A 6,000-nucleotide genomic window follows, 5' to 3' on the forward strand; every position below is an offset into this window, starting at 1 on the left:
GAGATCGGGTAACGGAACCTCTTCATATGGGGTAAGTGAGGAACTGGGACCGGGCATCAGCCGGCCCGTAAGTAATTCAAATGGGGCAAAATTTGTGGTTTTGTTGATGGTTTGACGAATAGAGAGTAAAGCCAATAGGAGGGCTTGAATCCAAGACATTTTGGTGCCGTACATTATTTTGCCAATTTCTCTTTCCTGTAATTACACAAATTAACTAATCATACTAAAAATAGGAAAAATACAAAAAGCAAACCAGGCTGCTTTCTCCTCAGGAAAACAGCTTTCCCGCTCTCTGCAACAGTTACATTTACATCAATTAATATCCAGAAACAAATGTACACATTTATAATTCTGAATAGAATTGAACCCACTAAAATGGAACCACCTTTATTTGTCAGGGTTAATAATTTTAGCATAACTGTGTCCTTTAGAGCAATTAAAACTCATTACTTTTAAAATGCATACTTATCAAGTCCCAATTCTAGTTACATTTCTATCCATTTTCTTCCTAATTATTTACATTAACTATCTGTAAGAAGTTTTGGTCTCAAATGAAACACTGTCACTCCTTTTTTTATGGAGACAAAAAAACAATATAAAAAGTTCCTTATGACTTACAGCATTGCTCCCCGAGCAATAATTTTTCCAATCAATATTGGAGTGCTTTCCATTATGTCTGATCACGGCAAAACATTTATCTTACCTGTCTCCTCAAACGTTTCAACTGAGAGAACCTTCTTACAGTGCACAAGGTGTATCGGCTAGTTTCAAGTCTGCTGGTGGGTCAAAATTTTGGGTTGCTTGTGCGTCTTCTCCATGTTTCCTGTTGAGAAACAGTCTCCCTCTGCCAACCCAAATTCAATGCGTTTCTTTAAAGTTTTTTCTTTTATGCAGATAGCCAGATTAGCCTCATCATCCAGCTCCAATCGTGTAGTGAATAATGGCGTCTGGTACATTCCACCAAATAGGATTTCCATATTTTGTTGTCCGCTTGACCTCGTTATGTAGGCACAATGATTTCATAATGAAATATGGAACCTTTTGTCAAATCAGTCAATTATTCTGTTAACACAATTTGGATGCCATTATCACTCTAAATCAGTGGTCCCCAAACTATTCCAGAAAGGGCCGCAGTGGGTGCAGGTTTTTGTTCCAACCGGTAAGAGGAAACCTTTCCACCAATCTGGTATCCTAGAAGTGCAATCAGTGGATTGCAGTCAGGTGCTTCTTTTTCAGCAGAAACCTCATTGGTTAAACTGTTTGTGTTGGATCGGTTGGAACAAAAACCTGCACCTACAGCGGCCCTCCAGGACCGCTTTGGAGACCTCTGCTCTAAATCAATAGTACTTTGGAATTTCGTATCATGCACTGTCTTTGCTTTTTGTTTTTCTCAGTGCTCCCAAATTTCACATAGCAGATTTGTTCCTCCACTTCAAGTTTCACACTTGGAGTACTGATGCTTTTTTCATTAAAAAATTCATTTGACGAAATATTTTTTTCCATAATTTGTCGCCGCCATCACTGATAAAGGGCTTATTGGCGATTTCAGAAATCGATTTCAAATTTCTAAATCATTTTCCACCTTGATATCTGATCGATTGATTATCTCAGTGGGCGGCCAATCAAAAACACAAAAAGACAAACATCCATTCACACTCACACTTATTCATTTTCAGACATCAGTGGTCTGCAATTTTCATCACTAGTGGAGAACGCCATCCCCAGTCTGGGGCTTCTTGGCAGCTAACCACCTTTTGCTGTCCTATCAGCACTAATCATTCTCAAAAGAAATAGGTTAACATCAGTTGGTTGACATCAATTGTTTGATGCTAATGCAATCCGTGATATTCTAATAGTCATTAATATGACTCACGCTAAAGCATATTTCATCTGTTCAGGGCAAAACAATGAAATATCTTCCGTGCACTGAAGATACTTCATGCTTATTCCATCCTAGGGAAATCATGCCTATCCTTAATTAATTATTTTATCTAAACTTGCAATGTACAATTTACCTAATAATTTGGATGAATGCCATTTCTGCATTGTTTAAAATAAGAACCATTTTCTGTAGCTCATTGTTACCTCAATTAAAATTTAGGGAAAATAACCTTCCACTTAGCCATTTCCTAATTATAAATTTCAGTGTTTAATAGAGGACCTATAATCTGTCACTAATATAGCCCAATACTGTCAATTCTCTCTGTCTCTCTGTATCTCTCTCTCTCTCTTGTGGTCATCTTCCCTGCCCTTTGTTTGGTGTGAAAGGAGCAGTAAGCTCTATGGGTGACCCCCGTTTTTTTGTTTGCACAGGGTGTGCTTAGTTTGTCGGGTGAGGCATGTGGACATCTGGGAAGGGGTGCTGGCCGTGACCATTGGACCGAGTTGGAGAGCTTCATGACCAGGAGACAGAGCCAAAGAAATGTGTGGGTCGGCTGTGTCCGACATTTTGTACCACACTTTTTTCGATTTATCCAAATCAACATATGACGCTACACCTTCGTGACCCATAAAGATTTTGGTCTTTGATTTTAGATTTTGGTGGATTTCAACTGCCAGGGTGTTCCAAGAACCTTCTGAAAATGGTCTCGACAGACTAAGTCATCTGTGTCATAAAACATCGTACAATAAAAATTATCCATTGGCGTATGGTAAAGCCGGAGTGAGTCAATGAATGATTTCCACAGGTGATAAACAGACGGCAGTCCCCCAGTGGCCGGAGTTTCAGGCTCAAAACGTGACCAATAGATTGTTGCTATCTCTGAATCTTGTTGCAAACGACACATCAACCACTGTCCACATGTTCGTACTGGTTGTGAACACGGAATCTTTGCACCATTTAGTGTAGTCACTGTGAGGCCATCCAGCCCACATAAGATGGTAGCTCCAATAGACATCAGCAAGTCTCTTCCCATCAAATTCACACGAGCGAGCCTCTCGAGCACCTCTATTCAGAGTGTGGAGGATCCCATGGACCGTAATAATCATCTCCGCCCTGGTAATATTGTCCAGGTGACTGAGCCGGCTGCTGGGGCCGCCATGGTCTGCCAGTGCATCGTCCTCCTCCGCGCGTAGGCCGCTGTTGCTGTGGTGGGCCATACTGCTGTGCTTGGGGTTGCCGCGGGAACAGTTGTTGCTGTTGCTGCTGTTGACTGGGACAATCACGTGCCCAGTGTCCAATACCAACACACACAAAACAGTTGCCTTGTTGGCCTTGTCCCGAGTACCCTCTTCCCCGGCCACCAGAGAAACCATGCCCGCGACCACCTTATCCATCATGGAACTAACCAACACCTCGGGCCCCACCATAGCCCTGGAACATCTGGGCTGATTGCCGTCTTTTCCTGTTTAGATTGTTTGGCTTCACTTTGGAATTTGGAAAGTAGGAGTTTTAACAGAGTAGAGATCAAATTTTATGATTTGGCTTTTTCTTTGACCTTCTCATCATCATACATCTTACAATGGTGAGTCAGGTGATGTTTAAATCTAGGTTCGTCACCTGTCAACAAGTCGGGGTCCTTCTTCAACTCCTTTTTGACAGGTTCCGGAAGACCCTCGACAATAGCTGCTCCAATCATTCATACCTGATGTTGAGTGCAGGAAGCTGATATGGCCTGTCTCATGTCAAGCGCACAACTCTGTCCACTCATCAAGTCCAAGAGCCTCATCAGCCATGGACTTCCTCCCTTGCCAGAGGGGGGATCTGTTCAGTGCCACATCTCTCCCTCCTTTGCCTCTATAGTTCTGCCTTGGCTGTGACGTCACGCTCCTTTTTTTAATCCAATGGACAAACCATTCATATTCCATTCGCCCTTTTTAACATGTAAATGTAAATTTCCTTCCAACGTACAAAATTGTTTCTCCAACTCACGTCTAATTTTAGCTTGTCTTTGAAAACCTGTGCTTCTACATCTCCGTACAAACTCATCAATTCATTCCATTCTCTGTCAGCATTCTTATCTTTTTTTCAGCATTCCTTTCAACACACACATTTTCACATTCTCTCTCAAGCTCTTTTCCAACATTCCTTCCAACACACACACACATTTTCACATTCTCTCTCAAGCTCTCCTTCCATTTTTACCAATTCAGTCATCACAAATAACCGGATAAATTTAGAATTTTAGTATATTCAATTCTAGGAATTAGGAATTTTTATTAGAATCAATTCTTAGAATCAAACATCTGTGGACCCAGTCGTTTCCCTGCTGAAGACTTTAAAAATAAGGTTGCAGAATTTTTGTAGGTAAAGTAACAGATCTCCTGCATACAACCTTTTTCGGAATCCCTTATTCCCTTGTTTTCATACAAACGTTTTCCTTTATCTCAATACGACCGTTCTGGAATCCCCAATCACCGATTCCAGATATATAATCATGGAAATGTTCCCTGAACAAATACTCGTATTATATAAAACACATTTCTACTGTGACTTCTCCCTAATTAACATATCCAATAGCAGAATTTTGACGGTAAAGTAACAGGTGTTCTGCTTACCTTTTTAGCTGATTTCAGGCGCCTGTTTAGAGAAGTCCCCAGAGAAAGATGCCGGATGTTCCAAACTACCCTTATAAATATCATGTCCCCGACGTGCTTTGAAGTCCCCGACTCCAACGGGGTGTCCCGGACTACCCCTTTGATTAATCTCACGTCCCCGACGTGTCACGTTCCAAACGTATTCTTAATAAATATCACGTCCCCGACGTGCTTCGAAGTCCCCGACTCCGGCATTAACCATTAACCGGCCCCTATATGTCTACGCAGCCTCTCTCCCCTCGACTCACGTACAGGGTCACCAAAATTGTTAGACGTAAAGTTTTAGCTTCTGACTCCAATTCCTAAATCTGTTTTATCCCGTCTAACAATTGTTGCGTATTCAGCATCGGAGGAAGAGACCAGGGTTGAGCGGGTTAATCCACAGATAAATTATTCCTGATAAATTGATCCTTACAGAGCTCTGGAAATTGATCCTTACAGAGCTCCGGGTCCTCCTCCCAAATATAAGCCAGCTGAGCGTCGCAGTGCACAATGGAGGATGAGAAAAGACAACGTCCAACCCCGAGTTTGCCCAGTTATAGTAATACAAAAATGAATATTCATTCGCTGACACAACTGTCTTGAAGGGTGCTTCCTTTGGGATTTCAACTGTCCATTGTTCCTTATCTCCGCTCGCATTGGAGCTGTCTGTAATCCGTAACTCTCCGTAACTCTGCTGGCATTGAAGCTCCGATCTGCTCGGCTCCTTATCTCTGCTGACCTTGTAGCTGTCTGTAATTCAACCTCACAAGGATCTTGGACAGAGAGCCTTTGTTCACTGTACAAGCATTATTATAGGGGAACCCTTCGTTCGCGTGGTAATCGAATTAAAAACAAGTGTTTTAATCATACAATAATAATATATAAAAATGAAGTAGCTGTAATAAAATATATGAGTAAAATATGTCATAGTCTTCAATATATATACATATACACATGTATATGTACCCCGACCCGTACTCCACGTATGTGTATATGTGTATATATGTATATAATATATATATATATATATATATATATATATATATATATATATATATATATATATATATATACACATGTACACATATGTGTACATACACATACATATATAAGCACATATATACATACACATAGATGTACATGCACAGATATATATATATATATATATATATATATATATATATATATATATATATATATATATAGCACATATATATATATATATACATATATATATACAGCACCTCCCACCCCCTGCATGAGTCTGTGGAGTCCCTCCGAAGCTCCTTTAGCAATAGACTGCGGCACCCTCATTGCAGGAAGGAGCGCTTCCGCAGATCCTTCCTCCCATCAGCTGTCAGGCTCTTTAACAAAAAAATGGCTGAGTGTTGAGACCTACCGTATGCATGCATGTATATTTATGTGTATGTATGTATATATGTGCTCAGCAACACGCTTATTTATTTATATATTTATTCATGT

This window comes from Stigmatopora argus, chromosome 13 (assembly GCF_051989625.1).
Source record: "Stigmatopora argus isolate UIUO_Sarg chromosome 13, RoL_Sarg_1.0, whole genome shotgun sequence".
Lineage (NCBI taxonomy): Eukaryota > Metazoa > Chordata > Actinopteri > Syngnathiformes > Syngnathidae > Stigmatopora > Stigmatopora argus.